Below are 19,361 nucleotides of genomic sequence, written 5' to 3'. Positions count from 1 at the left end.
GAGAGTTAGCATAAATGGTTTATGATTATATACTTTCAATGGAAGCAGCTGTTTTTTTGTTAAAGTGGATCACGAACATTCTATATTGAGACACGTAATACCTAGATAGGTTAGCTCTTAATATAGTGAACATTGTTATCATAACACTTCCGACAGGAAAAACTGACAAACATTAATGAACCATCATTTTAGTGTCAAAAAGTAGAACTGGTAGGAAAGAGTTTGCACAATACCACGATTTGGTCAGCATTATACAGTTCTGCAATCTCTGTTAACAAACGGTTTCTGATGTGGGAATAGGACACCATTACTGCTCATTGTATATAAATGCAACAAAATAATAGAGATTGTTTAGGAGTTCACAACTGCATTGCAAGTACAGTCAAATTCAGTAGGCGCGACCAGAGACGATGACATGATAACATGACCGGAAGAGCAGCCACCTTGGCTCCTTGGAGTATAGAAGGAAGCGTGATAATTGTAACTGTTGTAGTAGCAAGTGTCAACATGGCTTTCTCATATTTGCTAAAGATCCCTCAGTGATTAGGGGGGGCAGATGAGACCAACTGATGAACACTTTGGGTTTTGGTTTTTACTGGAGAATCTGGACACACTTGTTACTAATATTCTTAAAATAAATTACATCGAAAATGGTATACTCTTTAACAAGAAGAATTTGAACGTGCTTACATCTATTAGGGCATCGTTTTGTAACAACATTATGGTTGTTAAAACCTGTGATCAGGTCGACTGTCAATTGCGAAGTAAATTCTCAATGTGAATCTCTGAAAGACACGGCATCAGTGCGAAACTATCATTTCTTCTATACGGGAATGACAATATCATAGGAAGAAGAATACTGGGAAAAGTCGGCGAGGAATACCTGGCAACAACTTGAAGTAACATAAAAACCCAGTGGCACTAACATACCATGGTGAATTGACTAATGTTAACAAGGCTATTCTAAAAGAAGAGGTTCGTGGGATACAGCAACAGCTTCATGGGGATGACTATTATCTCATCGATCTGGATAAAACACAAAATTTTGTTGTGATTTGTAACAAAAAAGAGATGTGCGGCTACCTAACATCAAACCGCTACCAGGTAAACATTAATGCGATTGTAAACAATAATGAGATAGTTGAGATTGAGTGTTTAACGTGAATGACCGCCAAATGTGGAATAAAGATATATAATAAATTTATTTGCCACATCACGAGCCCAGGAGTGAAAAACTTCTCAGTAACCAAATTATCGATTTTATCAAGTTGCCTGATATGCACCTATGAGAACCTTTTACATCTTCCTTGGCTGAAGAACGTGGTATTACCAAGCTTGAAGCCACGAATTATAACTACAGAATGGATGGTGTGTTCTACACTGTAGAAGACTCTCTAAGTGTATTTAACACCAACGAACTGTATTTACAGTGCACCCCATAGTACTTTGTGCTACGCAGTTGCACGTTGAGTACGTGGAATAAATTATCGGATATCTCACACAACAACTGGTGCATTGTGTTCTGCAATTTGTTTACTTGGTCAATAAAAATACTGGAAAGTTGACTGGTGTGCTGCTAAAGCTTAGAGACTCTCATAAAGAGTATATAAACTAAGTTCTATCTAGAAAGCGATTTTCACTCTGCAGCGGAGTGTGCGCTGATATGAAACTTCCTGGCAGATGAAAACTGTGTGCCGGACCCAGACCCGAAGTCGGGACCTTTACCTTTCGCTAGCAAGTGCTTTACCACCTTTTTTTAATTATTTTGTTCGGTAATGTTCGTTGCGTTTGGGCGGACGTCATAGGACATCGGTTCAAGTTGATCGTTGATTCCTTTACTCAGTTTTTTTTATTGCAGAGGGCCAGCGCCTCTCTGACCGAACACGCTGAGCTACCATGCCGGCACCATCTGAGCTACCCAAGCACGACTCACGACCCGTCCACACAGCTTCAATTCTGCCAGTATGTCGTCTCCTACCTTCCAAACTTCACATAAGCTCTTGTGCGAACCTTGCAGAACTAGCACTCCTAGAAAAAAGGATATTGTGGAGACACGGCTTTGCACTTGCCCGCAAAAGGCAAAGGTCCCGAGTTCGATCCTCGGTCCGGCACACAGTTTTAATCTTTATGTTCTATCTGCTTTTAGTTTCAATTATTTTCCGAGTAAACTATGTGGATGTTGTTAATACAGATTCCTAAAAATGATATAAGTATTATATGTCTGTGTTATATTAAAGCTGGAGAATCACACATATCACGATGACATTGCTCTTCATAATACCGTCACATTTAGGTACAGGTGAGTTATGACTGATACGTACAAATAAAGTTATTTCGCTCCATCTGTAATGACCTCAATGCCGATGCAGTATTAAACTCTTTTTTCCTTCCATCCAATTATTACACTAACCATAACAAAAAGACGAAATATATCAAACAGACCTTAACCGTATCCTATTAAAGAAATTCCACCTCTCAGAACAGTTAATGCATTATGCATGTGAAAAAGAGAACTTGAATTCGAGGAGCTAAAAAGTAAAAAACAAATAAAAATTAAAAAAAGAACAAGAAACTGATTTGTGTGGCGGAACACTTGCCTCGAAAGACCAATATAAACTGTTATTGGGAAAATATGAACCTATTGCAAACTGCAGGCAAGGCTCACATTAATTTAAACACAGTGTATGGAAAAATCTGGGTAAAAGTGGGATATACAAAATATTAGCGTTTACTGTAAATACCGACAGTAAGTGGTCATATGTTTGAGTGCTCACAGAAATCAATGCATCAACGGACGTTAAGTATATTAAAGAATACACGATTATTTATATAAATATCCACTCTACTTTAATCCATTTAATAAGAATGGTTGCACTGTATCTAAATGTGGTGGACTGGATATTGTGCTTCTTGCAAGAGAAGAGCCTTTCGCGGAGTCAAAGCTGATGGAATAGCTACTTTCAATTTTAAACTTTTATACGGAAATTTCTCAAGAACATGGGGTGGAAGATCTACCAACCTACACGCAGGAACATGTGTAATGGAAGAAATGTAGGTAAAATTAAAATTCGTGATTGTGTTCGTATACAAAAATCACAAGAAGGAATAGACATAATTGTGATAGCCGCAAAATAGTTACTTTAGAGTACCAGAATAAAAATGTTTTTTATTTGACAGGTTACTGGTTGAAGCAAGAATTAGATGCTTTGGAAGCAGATTTCAGTGATAATTTAACAATTAAGCAGGATGTTATTAAAGCTACACCAAACATACAAAAAGAAAGAGTTAATCTTTATGTGGAAATGGATATGTAAAAATTAATAAAGTTGTTGTACCCAGACATTTGTTTTCTCATTCGATGACCTTTTCAAAAATAAATCGTAAAATATCTTCCAATTAAGTTAATCTACAAGTATCGTTTCGATGGTGTAATTTCAAAGTAGTGGAACGTCGATTGTTAGAGTCAGGTGCAATTCTTTGACACTTCTCTGTGAAACACGAGGTCATAGTAAAAACTGCATTTCTTCTATATACAAAGAACAACATGTCAGCATGAGAAAATTAAGCAGTGTCCAATTAAAGGTACAGCAGCAAGGCTTATTTGACCATTGCCGTGCAGAGCTTTTAATCTGTCTTCCCATACTCATATAGTCTCATCATTAAAAATCTATTTCAGTAGTAGTTGTATCAGAATTTGGCACTGGTTCATCAGCGTACTCATCCTGTAAACGGCGGTGGTAACTTCATGCCCCAATATTACATATAGCACACTGGTAGCCATAACATGCTAGTAACTACAAGAAAGCAATCCATCAAGAAAGATACCATGGTAAGATGTTATACTAGTAACATGAAAGCTACAAATGAGGATTACGTGTAGAGGGGACACTGTATAAGGATAATTGAATTGGGAAGCTGATATGGATACACTGGCGATGCTTCACTTTGCTTTGTCGGAGTGCTGTTTATTCTTTTGGTTTTAATGCCCGTGTTAACACATACCAATTAAACGAATATAGTGCTAGACTAATTTAGGACCATGTAAAATTCAACTTTAGAATCATTTTGTCCATAATGGGGAAACAAACTGACTCTTTCTGTTGACACGGGGCGTCACATTGAAGATTCTATGAGTAGTATTTGTTTCAGTTAACTACAGCAAGAAATTGCGAAAACTACATTGTGGTTATGCACTGAAACACATGAGAAAATCTATGTAATGGCTGTTATTGTATCTCCAGTCACTCAGATGGTTGTGGCATCATCAGTAAGTCTGCTCATTTTTGATCAGATCGTGTTTGCAGAGTGTACATTTAATTTGTAACGAAGTACCATCTCTAAATTGTTTCATAACTGTAATATATATATATATATATATATATCCTTCTCTCAGAGTATCCGAGTTTGTTTAAGACTTGTGACTTGATGCCTGCCTAAAACCTGTGTGGTAAATGGAAGATAGTGCTCCATTGTTCTGAGCATTCACAGAGAGCGTAGAGTGTTATTATTTATACGAGTACATCATCAGCCGAATCAAATGTGTTTGCAGTGGCAAGAATGAAACAAAAGACCAGTGGCTGTGGGACAACCAACACACACCTAGCAAAAGTTGTAAGGAGCTGATAACGTAGTCCGGTGCGAGCACAAGTTCTTTGCATTTTTTTCTTTTTTAAATGCTCTTGCCTCGTCGCTGAAAAGTGAGTAGTTGGATGACCTTGAACAGTAGTCAAAACTAGGTAGATGAAAGCCCTAGCGTCTTACCTATATGAAAAAACCATGTACAATAATAATAATAATAAAATGGACAATGATAAAGCTGCAAGGTTGACGATAACATTCGACGGATTTCTTCTTCTTCTTCTTCTTCTCCTCCACGTCCTCCTTTTCCTTTTTATTTTCCATGGGGGCTTTAGCTGATCTCTCCTGTTGCTTCTTGTTGTTGAATGAGAAATGTACAGAGCAGGAGTGCTTAGTTCTTCTCACAATTACTATACCCCAAAGAGCAGAGGCGCTGGGGGTCTAGTGGTAGGGGTCAAACCCCATCAATATCATCGCTCTACAAAACTGAAAGTGGCTAATTTTTTGTGTCATACATTTCCGTAATTAAGATGAAAGTCATGGAGATTAGACTAAAAATATTTATCTATTAATTACTGCATATTAAACTTTATTTAGATCAAAAGATATCAGTTTGCTCGCACTACTGCCATAAATTATACTGTATTGTTTACATAAGGATGGAAGGCTCAGGAGCCGTTTTGTTTACATAGGGTGAGGCATTCTGACAGTGTCCTTGTCTAATCCTGACCCTGCAGGAAACAGTTCTCACTGAAAGAAATGCATTATAAGCCAGCACAAGAGACGTGTAAACGAGATCAGCCCCATACGGTTACAACACTCTCCACATCTCCTATATGCCGATTCTTACCTAAAATTGTCTTTCAGGAGACTTTAACAATTCGCTAAGCAAAAAATTGTTATACTAGTTTGATTTTTTTGGAGCACGCATGGAGAGTCAGACCACAGAAGCACACTCTGATTATACCCATTCGTGACGCCCTCCGCAGATTTCAATTACATATTCCAGTTGTTTAATAAATTATTAAATTTTTGGACCTATTTATGGTATTCAATTTACTTACCGATAAATACTTTTACAGAACATCACTATAGGTCTGTTTATTGCTGTTGTTTCCGTGTCGATGTTCTGTCACCTTGTGAGGTCCCTCATCGTTTCATAGATCTTACCCCTCTCTGTTGGTTGCTGTCATCTTTCCAATTATTGTTCTTCCCGCGAGGTCCAGAGTGTTCCATCTCTTAGATTTCCATGTCTTCCTGACAAAATTCTAGCTCATGTGATGATACCTTCTGATTTACTTGTTAAACACATCAATTAACATTCTATCCCTGACTACGTCTTGTATGCTCCTATTTCTCTCAACATGGACCTCTCTTCCACCGCTGCGTATCTGTGTATCACACACTCTACGCTGATACGCTTTGACGATATAAGCTGTCCACAGTCACATACATCACCCCTTCGTTTTTTCATGCTTTTCAGAGCGGATATAAAGTGGACCAATCCCCGAGAGGTACACATATCGCCTATCAGTATTCTTTCTTTGATGTTAGAAAATATTTCATGAGCACGTCTTTCAGTATTGCTGCTATCCACCATTCCTTCAACTACACCTTGCTTGTTTCTTAGGTTTCACTTTCCATGAACATAATCGCCCACAAACACTTACATGTGTATCAGCAATTTCGCTCATTTAGGAACTACATAATTACACTACTGGCCATTAAAATTGCTACACCACGAAGATGTGCTACAGCCGCGAAATTTAACCGACAGGAAGAAGATGCTGTGATATGCAAATGATTAGCTTTTCAGAGCATTCACACAAGGTTGGCGCCGGTGGCGACACCTGCAACGTGCAGACATGAGCAAAGTTTCCAAAAGAGTTCTCATACACAAACAGCAGTTGACCGGCGTTGCCTGGTGAAACGTTGTTGTGATGCCTCGTGTAAGGAGGAGAAATGCGTACCATCACGTTTCCAACTTTGATAAAGGTCGGATTGTAGCCTACCGCGATTGCGGTTTATCGTATGGCGACATTGCTGCTCGCGTTGGTCGAGATCCAATGACTGTTAGCAGAATATGGAATCGGTGGGTTCAGGAGGGTAATATGGAACGCCGTGCTGGATCCCAACGGCCTCGTATCACTAGCAGTCGAGATGGCAGGCATCTATCCGCATGGCTGTAACGGATCGTGCAGCCACGTCTCGATCCCTGAGTCAACAGATGGGGACGTTTACAAGACAACAGCCATCTGCACGAACAGTTCGACGACGTTTGCAGCAGCATGGACTATCAGCTCGGAGACCATGGCTGCGGCTGATCTTGACGCTGCATCACAGACAGGAGCGCCTGCGATGATGTAGTCAACGACGAACCTGGGTGCACAAATGGCAAAACGTCATTTTTTCGGATGAATCCAGGTTCTGTTTACAGCATCATGATGGTTTCATCCGTGTTTGGCGACATCGAGGTGAACGCACTTTGGAAGCGTGTATTCGTCATCGCCATACTGGCGTATCACCCGGCGTGATAGTATGGGGTGCCATTGGTTAAACGTCTCGGTCACCTCTTATTCGCATTGACGGCACTTTGAACAGTGGACGTTACATTTCAGATGTGTTACGACCCGTGGCTCTACCCTTCATTCGATCCCTGCGAAGCCCTACATTTCAGCAGGATAATGCACGACCGCGTGTTGCAGGTCCTCTACGGGCCTTTCTGGATACAAAAAATGTTCGACTGCTGCCCTGGCCAGCACATTCTCCAGATCTCTCACCAACTGAAAACGTCTGGTCAATGGTGACCGAACGACTGGCTCGTCACAATACGCCAGTCACTACTCTTGATGAACTGTGGTATCGTGTTGAAGCTGCATGGGCAGCTGTACCTGTACACACCATCCAAGCTCCCATTTGACTCGATCCCCAGGCTTATCAAGGCCGTTATTATGGACAGAGGTGGTTGTTCTGGGTACTGATTTCTCAGGATCTGTGCACCCAAATTACGTGAAAATGTAATCACATGTCAGTTCTAGTATAATAGATTTGTCCAATGAATACCTGTTTATCATCTGTATTTCTTCTAGGTGTAACAATTTTAATAGCCAGTAGTGTAGTTGAACTAATGCTGATGTGGTGAAGTGCACTTCTCGAGCGTTTTCGAGAAATAGAGGTTAGATACACTCCTGGAAATGGAAAAAAGAACACATTGACACCGGTGTGTCAGGCCCACCATACTTGCTTCGGACACTGCGAGAGGGCTGTACAAGCAATGATCACACGCACGGCACAGCGGACACACCAGGAACCGCGGTGTTGGCCGTCGAATGGCGCTAGCTGCGCAGCATTTGTGCACCGCCGCCGTCAGTGTCAGCCAGTTTTCCGTGGCATACGGAGCTCCATCGCAGTCTTTAACACTGGTAGCATGCCGCGACAGCGTGGACGTGATCCGTATGTGCAGTTGACGGACTTTGAGCGAGGGCGTATAGTGGGCATGCGGGAGGCCGGGTGGACGTACCGCCGAATTGCTCAACACGTGGGGCGTGAGGTCTCCACAGTACATCGATGTTGTCGCCAGTGGTCGGCGGAAGGTGCACGTGCCCGTCGACCTGGGACTGGACCGCAGCGAGGCACGGATGCACGCCAAGACCGTAGGATCCTACGCAGTGCCGTAGGGGACCGCACCGCCACTTCCCAGCAAATTAGGGACACTGTTGCTCCTGGGGTATCGGCGAGGACCATTCGCAACCGTCTCCATGAAGCTGGGCTACGGTCCCGCACACCGTTAGGCCGTCTTCCGCTCACGCCCCAACATCGTACAGCCCGCCTCCAGTGGTGTCGCGACAGGCGTGAATGGAGGGACGAATGGAGACGTGTCGTCTTCAGCGATGAGAGTCGCTTCTGCCTTGGTGCCAATGATGGTCGTATGCGTGTTTGGCGCCGTGCAGGTGAGCGCCACGATCAGGACTGCATACGACCGAGGCACACAGGGCCAACACCCGGCATCATGGTGTGGGGAGCGATCTCCTACACTGGCCGGACACCACTGGTGATCGTCGAGGGGACACTGAATAGTGCACGGTACATCCAAACCGTCATCGAACCCATCGTTCTACCATTCCTAGACCGGCAAGGGAACTTGCTGTTCCAACAGGACAATGCACGTCCGCATGTATCCCGTGCCACCCAACGTGCTCTAGAAGGTGTAAGTCAACTACCCTGGCCAGCAAGATCTCCGGATCTGTCCCCCATTGAGCATGTTTGGGACTGGATGAAGCGTCGTCTCACGCGGTCTGCACGTCCAGGACGAACGCTGGTCCAACTGAGGCGCCAGGTAGAAATGGCATGGCAAGCCGTTCCACAGGACTACATCCAGCATCTCTACGATCGTCTCCATGGGAGAATAGCAGCCTGCATTGCTGCGAAAGGTGGATATACACTGTACTAGTGCCGACATTGTGCATGAACTGTTGCCTGTGTCTATGTGCCTGTGGTTCTGTCAGTGTGGTCATGTGATGTATCTGACCCCAGGAATGTGTCAATAAAGTTTCCCCTTCCTGGGACAATGAATTCACGGTGTTCTTATTTCCATTTCCAGGAGTGTATTTCGCGAGCTCGTTGAGCAGCCGCCGGCCAACGGCGTAAGCGCAACCAGCTGATGGGGCAGGTTACAAGTCCGCCCTGGTTTCGTTCGAGTCCCGTAATATTCTTTTCTGGTCTTCCGATAAACAGCTGCATCGCTAAAAAAATTATATTTCTTCGGAAAGGAACAAGAATAATCATAATAATCACAGTGGCACATTTGTGCTCGTATCGAAAATACAGGTGTTTAAAGTGGGTACAGCCCCATACGAGTGCCCTGCAAATACACGTATGAATGTATCGACAAATAAACGTTCATTTCAAATTATGAGACTCAAATTCAGTAACACAGCATTCTTACCCGCTGCGTTAGCGTGCTGGACTAAACGCGCGTCTTTAGAGCTGCAGCTCTCTTATGGTATCCAAGAGGATTGGAGAACTGTGAACCTAGATTTCTCGAGAACGCTTGAAAAGGACATCGTTTGTTCCTAATCTATATAAACGATTTATGGTACAATATGAGCAACCCTCTTAGATTGCTGCTGTCATTTAGCGTCTAGTAAAGTCATCGGAAGATCAAAACCAACTGCAAAATGATTTACGGGGCGAAAAATTACAACTGTCTGCGAATAAGGAAAGTGTGAGGCCATTCACATGAGTGCTAAAAGAAATACTACGATTCCTGTTACACGAAAAATCACACAAATCCAGAGGCTCTCAGTTCTACTAAATGCCTAAGAATTACAATAACGAACAACTTATATTGCAAGAATCATATAGATAATGTTGTGTGAAAGGCAAACCAGAGACTGCGTTTCATTTGGCAGAACACTCAGAAAATGCTAGAACTTACGGAGGACATCGAATCAGTCCAAAGAAGGGCACCTCGTTATGTATTATCGCGAAATACGGAAGTGTGTGTTACCGTTACGACAAACGCTTAGCATTGCCAATCATTAAAACAAAGGCTTTTTCGTTCCGTCGAAATCTTTCCACGAAATTTCATTCACCAGCTTGCCCTCCTGAATTCGAAAATATTTTACTGCCGCCAACTTACATAGGAAGTAATGATCATAGTAATAAAGTAAGAGGAATCAGAGCTCGTACAGAAAGATTTAAGTGAGTATTTTTCCCAACAGTTGTTAGAGAACAGAACGGTAGAGAAATACTCTCAGGGGAGTTCGAAGAAGACAATGCGATGCACTTTATAGTGAATTACAGAGTATTTATGTAGACCTGGATGTACATTTTTAGCCGGCAAAATAAAACTGTTAGCGCGGAAAATAGCTGACAAGGAACCCCTTCAGTACGAATTCGCAACATCAATCTTTAGTAAGGCTCATTGGAAAATGTTCTGTTAACTATTATGACAGTAAAAATATTAGCTGCTAATCACTCACCATCTGCATCAGGAAAGTGAGAGAAAGTGAGTGTCCTGGAGGTGCACAGATCGATCTTCTCTAGGATGTGTGTATCACACTTCATAAAATAAACATCGTTGACGTTCAAGAAATGTTCAAAACAACCCATTAACTTGCACAATGAACACCGAATGAAAAATGGCGTGCCACAGTGATCACAAACGTTCGTACTCTTAAGATCGAAGGCGAAATCCTTGTGAGTTACAAACTGTGCAGGACCTTCAGCTAGACATCCACTCTTAAAGAATGCACAGGATCATATTGGTGTAACAGGGGGATGAGAATTGATGAAATGTGACGGCATGCAACCAAATGTGAAAAAAACTGCCGTGGAGCTTATCGAGTAACTGGTTATCCTTTAAGGTGTTGTTGCAGACAGTACAATAATATCTTTTATAGGCACGGAAAGAAACATCCAGAGCTGAATTTTTCCAGTGGTTCCAGGTGGTATGAATTGCAAGGTCGCACACTTTTCAGAAGGGATAGTTTGATCTAAGAGAGTATTATTTCTGTGTACAAACTTGGAATCAAGCAAAAGCAAGTTAGTTTGACCAGCTATTGGACAAAAGCACAGCTCATACCACAGGTGTAGGTTTCTTATCCCCATTTTCCCACTCTTGATTCCTGTTACGTTAAATTCCCTAAGGCTCTTGCAAAGAATCGTAGGGGGCAGAGCACCTCCAGCTTTTCGCAGCGCAGTAAATAGCTTTCCAGCCAATTTACCATCCAGATTAATATTCGGAATAATTGTACGTGAATGCGTTAAGGCATTGCTCTTAGCTGATCTTGATACAACTCTTTCAGTACCTCTAATTTGCAGGGTTCCTTTCATATGCATTTCCTCATCAAATTCCAATTGGTCGGAATTGAAAAGGAATTCTTTCCTGAACTAAGGGGAGAAGTTTGTTCATGTCACATACAAATTCCCGGGCCCATTCCGCAGTTCACTGTGCATCGTCAAGTCAATGCTTTGCTTGAAATTTCATTAGCTTACGAATTACAGTTCCCTAGCACTGTTTGGAGTTAGACAGCCCTCCATTGTTTCCTTTCAAATCATTGTAACTTACGCCGCGTGCAGTTTGATGTGCGTAACGTAGTGGGTCACCAACATGCACATCTCGTAAATTGTATCGAGCATCCTTGAAACGAGCAAACACCAGTTTTTGTAACTGGTGCGCCTTGTCCTAGCTTAAATATCCGTCGTTTTTCTTACGAACTACACGTTAATATTGTTGCGGACTTCTTCGAAATGCGTTCAGAACTTTTTTCTCTATGCTGCGGACGATTTTCGATGTACGTAATTACATTTAGTACCACACCTTGACAACGATTGTCCTTCACTTCGTTTCACTGGAAACGGGATTTGCAGCTCCCTGCCCGACAAAGATGATGAACTACATGGTTGGACACTTTTTTCGGTATTACTTTCACTTGTTGAGCACGTTATGTCGTCATTGTACTCCTCACGTGCATTGTCCGCTAGGTCGAGCGTATACGACACCACACACTCCACTGACTCATCTTGCAGAAACGCTAATATTTCATCTCCTACTTCTTTCTCACTCTCCGAAATTCCTTGGGCTCCTTTCTGATGAAGTGTCAACTTTGGCAATTGTTGCTGTAGATATAATACAGTGTTTGCTTTGTTTATTGTTGCCATTTCTCTGATGTGTTAACACCAGTAGCACTGCAACACAGTTATGAGTTACTAGTCGACTAAGCACTTACGCTACGCTCCGTAGCGTTATGCTGTGCTCACCACTGGATACCTGGAGTCCTGCCCCTGTTGTCGTTAACAGCCGATATTGTGACTACATGGTAAACAAGTGGGGCGTAAACATTACTGACATATTTTGCGACGTCTCACTCAAGGGGTTCCTTGTAAGCCCCTCATCGGGCATGATCGGCGTGTGCAGCCACGTCAAAATAAACAATGGCAATACATTCGCCCCGTTAATGCCGATGTTGCGTTGCAGCAGCACAATATTATCACACCTGCATGATGAACTGTTCACAACAGTGGAAACTAACACCAATTAAATATTATACACGGAAGTATAAGATATCGACAGTAATCGTGAAACACGTACCGTTTTGACCAGCAGCGCCAGATGTGGTCCGAAGAAGGTGTTGCGTGCAGAGTCGCTGTACAAGTAGATCACGGTCAAAGTGCCTGTTCGTGTTTCGTTGGACAGGAGTTCAGTTCCACCATGTGGCCAATATTTTTCTCTTTTTCTTAGTCCTCATCGTGGTACGAGCCAACGACCTTTCTGTGCGAGTGCAGCAGTGGTGCATAATATTTGTAGTCTTAAGAGAAATATTGAAGTATAAGCAAAAAGAAATAAAAATTTACCAAAATTTTAAACAAAATTCGTCTAAGTTATTTTAAGGGCATCCGTTTAATGAGAATGAGAGAATATTACTATGTTGAGGACTAAGTTATTTTAGGTCAGTCAGCAAAACTTTTAACTTTTATGAAACTCATATTTAAAAATGTAGAAGAGAGTAACTCATAGAAAAATCATTCACTTATTTGACACGAATGAAACTGGTAATAATACACTTTTTATCAAATTACACGTTTAAATGTACAGTAAGTGCCAAACTCAACAGCAGTGCTTTCGCCTTTTTATTCGGGAACAGTAAAATTCACTGTCACTCTCAAGTTCGGGAGAAATCAGGTCCAAATTAAGCTGTCAAAGAGTTTTTTGTACATATGCGTAAAACTGTTCACAGGTAGCAGACATAATGGGAAAAGCAGATGAAGCAGAAAATATCATTGAGATGAAATTAAGAGAGAATGAATTTTTCGTAATGATCTCATAAGATTTGACCTCTAAGTAAATCTACGAATATGTTGGGAAAATTAGCTTAACTATTCAAAGCAATTGGTCTCAATAAGACGTTTAAATATTTTATTAAAATCCGATTTGACGCATGTAATGATCGCAAAGGGATATGCAGGTACGAAATTGCACGACCTTCCAGTTGAGAGGACAAGTGTCGAGAATGGTTTTCCGGAGTAATGTACGGGTTGTTTCTCCGTAATTTGCAAGAAAAATAGGTCTGCGGGTATGAAACTAAAGAAGACAGTTAACGCAATGCACTACTCTTTGCCTTACTATTATTTCAATTAGAGAAAATGTCTATGTTCTGATTTAATATTATTTTAATTTATCCACAAGATACTATCATTACTGAACAAGATTTTCAATATAGTGGAAAGGTGCCTATCACGGGAGAGTTCGACAGTGCGAGAATGATGGATTCTGACTAAATTAAATGCTCAGCTCTGAAGGCAGATATCGGAACTTAGTTCTTACATCGCCTGAAGCGTAGAGCAGTGACAAGAAGACGGTTACTGAGCTGCAAGCTGTAGAGAATCTTTGATTTTAAGAATGTTGAATTTCAAGTTCTTTGAATGTATATGCTTGTAAGGCTTTTTAATATCTTAAGTTGAATAGCTGTTGCAACAATATTCATGTGATTATGTTCTTCACAAAGAACTCTTTCATTTAATATAATGGATTGTCCTTCAAACCGAGCAGCGTAACTATGAGGCTAGGTTTCTAGCACAAAGTCGGTTATTCCTAATATGCGATACTATGTGAATACTAATGTGCGACAGTATCGCATATTAGAACACACCATCTCATATTAGGGTAACTTCATCTTGCCACCCTCGCAGCTCGATTCAGACTCATATTTAGTAAGTGGTTTGACGATTCTGGGAGCTTTGTGAAGCCATCTGGTGATGATCCTGCTGCGCTAATACTTGAGGGACATCATTCATGTTTTTGAGATAGACAAACCAAGAGAAAACCGTGTGCACATTATCTCTTTATCACCTCATTTCACGCATAAAATACAGCCTCTTGTGTGGAATTCTTGGGATCGTTTAAAACGGTTATCCCCTAGAAATATAAACCTGGTAGGCAAATCACCCAGGTCAAGTAGTGGTCTTATTTTTGATTTCTAGGTTATTTGGAGCGTCCTACGTGAAAGAAACGGCCTCTGGAAACCGTGACTTTTCGTTCATAAATTTCTCAGTTTTTCACATTAATCAAACAAAATATCTGTGGCACATACTTTAGGATACATTTTAATGCTTATAAATTAGGCTTAAAACAAAGTCTGACTTTTTGGCACTTCAGATTATGAGATACAAATATGGAATACTCCATTCGTTTCAAGTTTGTTAAACTTAAAACAAATAATGGAGGATCCAATAATTCATTGTCAAAGAAAAAACTATAAAACATAACAACACAAAAGAAAAATATACCACTTTCAGTTATTAAATTTTTTACTCTAAATAATTTCACTTACAGAAGTCACACACATTTACCGTAACGTACATATTCACTGGGAGCCCCCATTTTGCACATTAGGCACTTTACCGATTCTTATCCTGCCTCGTTCTGCGAAAATTTACCTGAACAAAACAGGCAATTTCCATTTTCATTAGTGGATACACCGTTGTCCAAAACGCTACTAAGGGTGGAAGAATCATCTCTCATACTATAAACATCATCCTCAGAGTCAGATGGTTCTCAGTTACTAGGCTTTGGTGGCCTCTGCTTCTTTGTCTCCGGTTTATTTGTTGCTGTCGGCGATACTTCAAGAGGTCTCTTGTATGGAGACAAGATTAGGACAGCTGAAGGACCTGTTTTTCTTCCCTTCACTCCTGGCTTCTCCTTTATTTGTGCAATGGATGAGATTTGTCGAGGTGTAATTTCAGATGTGGCAGCAGATGTTCCTACCTCGACTTCACCATTAGGCTTTCAACTTTTAGAAACCACAGCTCCTGCAGATGGTTCATTGACTGTGTCATTAGGTAAATCCTTAATTATTCCTTCATTGCTGTCATTGAAATCTGAATCCGCGAAAATATGAGGGCTTAACGGGTATATTCCTGTCACCCTAAACCCACTGACTGCTGTATCCCCTGTCCGGAACTTGAGTAGTTGTTGACTGATTTGGGGAAGGGGACCAAACACTAAGATCATCGGTCCCATTGGATTAGGGAAGGATGGGGAAGGAAATCGGCCGCGCCCTGTCAAATGAACCATCCCTGCATTTGCCTGGAGTGATTTAGGGAAATCACGGCAAACATAAATGAGGACGGCCGGACGAGAGTTTGAACCGTCGTCCTTCCGAATGCAACTCCAGTGTGCTAACGACTGCGCCACCTCGCTCGCTATGGCGCTGTGGCGATGTCCATGTTTGTTACTGGACCTGCACTTTCTCTCATCCATAGGCGTACCATCTGATTTGATCCATTATAAAAGGTTTTGAAAGCCTGCGACTGTGAAAACAACAGGTTTGTTTATAAATAATTCTGCTGCTACCAGTCACGATTTTCTTTATTTACTTTTTACACTACGCGTTTCAGGAAATGATTCCCGCTTTTAAGTGCGTTCTTTGTGTGTATTATGCCATATCTATGCGATGTTGGGGATGTGTGAGAGTCTGCTTCATCTCGTTCACATTAAGTTTTCTTATGGTCCACTTGTGCAGAGTCTCACACACACTAAACATCACACACAACTAGCTGTACACTTCAAACGTCGAAAATATCTTACATAAACAAAAACAAAACAATTGTTTTCAGTTCTCGCCTATGGGGGCAAAACACCTAGCAACGGCCCTGCTAACATCATTCCTATGCAGGGGACGTTTGAAACAACTCAAAGAGAAGAAAACTGCAGCCGAATCAAAGGAGAAAGAAGCGAATGTTTTGTTGTTGAAAAACAAAAAGAGAAAAATACGGTAAACTTCTTTCAAGCTATTCGTAGTCTGCTACAAACTTAACTGAGGACAATGCTTCTGAAGTTCAGTCTGAATAAGAAGACAATGAATGCATATTCCACAGCGGTAGCTTCTCCGAAGACTAACATAGAGAAATGGGAAAAGTGCATGGAATGCTATCCCTCGGACCCCCTAAGAATTTTAACATGAAGAAGAGCTTTTGTATGTGGTGAGTGCACTTATTTTGCACAAGAAACGCAGAAAATGTTGGAGAGGCAATAAGTAAGAGAATATTATTATTTTAGGGTCTACCTGTTATGATACTGCTCCATATTAAGTGTTTGTTCTTTCTGTCTCATGTCAAGACACCATTTATATTTCTACTTAGATTTACTTGTTTGGTCTTTTTTTCATATTTACATGTTAGGTGGCACGATTTAATAAATAAAATGTAAAGTACAATAATTTCATATAGATTTCCAATTAAAAAACGTACAGTTGTGTCAAATGTTGTCTTACACTACTGGCCATTAAAATTGCTACACCACGAAGATGACGTGCTACAGTCGCGAAATTTAACCGACAGCAAGAAGATGCTGTGATATCTAAATGATTAGCTTTGCAGAGCATTCACACAAGGTTGGCGCCGGTGGCAACACCTACAACGTGCTGACATGAGGAAAGTTCCCAACCGATTTCTCATGCACAAACTGCAGTTGACCGGCGTTGCCTGGTGAAACGTTGTTGTGATGCCTCGTGTAAGGAAGAGAAATGCGTACCATCACGTTTCCGACTTTGATAAAGGTCGGATTGTAGCCTATCGCGATTGCGGTTTATCGTATCGCGACATTGCTGCTCGCGTTGGTCGAGATCCAATGACTGTTGGCAGAATATGGAAACCGTGGGTTCAGGAGACTAATACGGAACGCCGTACTGGATCCCAACGGCCTCGTATCACTAGCAGTCGAGATGACAGGCATCTTATCCGCATGGCTGTAACGGATCGTGCAGCCACGTCTCGATCCCTGAGTCAACAGATGAGGACGTTTGCAAGACAGCAAACATCTGCACGAACAGTTCGACCACGTTTGCAACAGCATGGACTATCAGCTCTGAGACCATGGCTGCGGTTACTCTTGACGCTGCATCACAGGCAGGAGCGCCTGCGATGGTGTACTCATTTGACGAACCTTGGTGCACGAATGGCAAAACGTCATTTTTTCGGATGAATCCAGGTTCTGTTTACAGCATCACGATGGTCGCATCCATGTTTGGCGACATCGCGGTGAACACACATTGGAAGCGTGTATTTGTCATCGCCATACTGTCGTATCACCCGGGGTGATGGTATGGGGTGCCATTGGTTAAACGTCTCGGTCACCTCATGTTCGCATCGACGGCACTTTGAACAGTGGACGTTACATTTCAAATGTGTTACGACTCGTGGCTCTACTCTTCATTCGATCGCTGCGAAACCCTACATTTCAGCAGAATAATGCACGACCGCATGTTGCAGGTCCTGTACGGGCCTTTCTGGATACAGAAAATGTTCGACTGCTACCCTGGCCAGCACATTCTCCATATCTCTTACCAATTGAAAACGTCTGGTCAATGGTGGCCGAGCAACTGGCTCGTCACAATACGCTAGTCACTATTCTTGATGAACTGTGGTATCATGTTGAAGCAGAATGGGCAGCTGTACCAGTACACGCCATCCAAGCTCTGTTTGACTCAATGCTCAGGCATATCAAGGCCGTTATTACGGCCAGAAATGGTTGTTCTGGGTACTGATTTCTCAGGATCTATGCACCCAAATTTCGTGAAAATGATATCACATGTCAGATCTAGTATAATATATTTGTCCAATGAATACCCGTTTATCATCTGCATTTCTTCTTGGTGTAGCAATTTTAATGGCCAGTAGTGTATAAACTGTATTAATGTAAAGCAAGGAAGTTTCACATCATAGACGAGGCTACTATGAGGTCCCCCTACCACTGGAATCAGTTACCTACCTCATCCGACGAGGCATGGAGGCGGTGAGCCTCTGCGAATGTATCTTATCGTCGGCGAGATTCTCCTATGTATCCAACAGTAAGTCCGAGAACCGGTATCGACCAGTGTAAGTTCATGTGACGCTTCATTTTGGCCTATAAATTTTCAAGTCCAGCGCTCGAACAGGCCAGTCGATGAGGTCGACGACCACCTGTTGCAAAAACCCATGCTGAACGATTCTGCTCGAGTGAACCAGTGAATGATCTTGCTGAAACTGAATCACTTCATTGGCATAACCCAATGAAAGTATTATACCGGACGAATTTGCTGTATCACATGGCCTACGTATGCTGATTGTGGGACTTCTGGCTGCAAGTCTGTCTATCGTACTGTATGTATGTATTTATTAAGCCGGGGACCTACAAACGCCGGAGAGGCTTCGTCCCTCCGGAGCCGTCAGTGGTTCGCAACCCCACAACAGGCCACAGCAGTCCACCGACCCCACCGCCGCCCCACACCGAACCCAGGGTTATTGTGCGGTTCATCCCCGCCCCCTCTCCTCCCCCGGGAACGTCTAATACCAGACGAGTATAACCCCGAATGTTTGCGTTGTAGAACAATTATGGTGTACGCGTACGTGGAAACGGTGTTAGCGCAGCAATCGCTGACACAGTGTAACTGTGGCGGAATAGGGGGAACCAGCCCGCACTCGCCGAGGTACATGGAAAACCGCCTTAAAAGCCACCCACAGGCTGCTCGGCACACCGGTCCTCGACACTAATTCGTCGGGCGGATTCATGCCGGACACCGGCACGCCTTCCCGCTCGGTAAATCATGCTGTACACTCGTCTGTGCGAAGAGCGTTATCATGTTCGGCATACCTTGACTATGTTTATATTACGTTTGCTACAGATCAACAAACAATGTTATGTAAAACAAATACAGCATCGAGGGGACGCGAACCGTAATTACTTCAATTGAAATCCAGATCATCAAACGCTGCCACGTGGCTACCACGCACATATGCAGCAC

This window comes from Schistocerca serialis, chromosome 3 (genome assembly GCF_023864345.2).
Source record: "Schistocerca serialis cubense isolate TAMUIC-IGC-003099 chromosome 3, iqSchSeri2.2, whole genome shotgun sequence".
Lineage (NCBI taxonomy): Eukaryota > Metazoa > Arthropoda > Insecta > Orthoptera > Acrididae > Schistocerca > Schistocerca serialis.
This window is presented reverse-complemented; position numbering follows the sequence as displayed.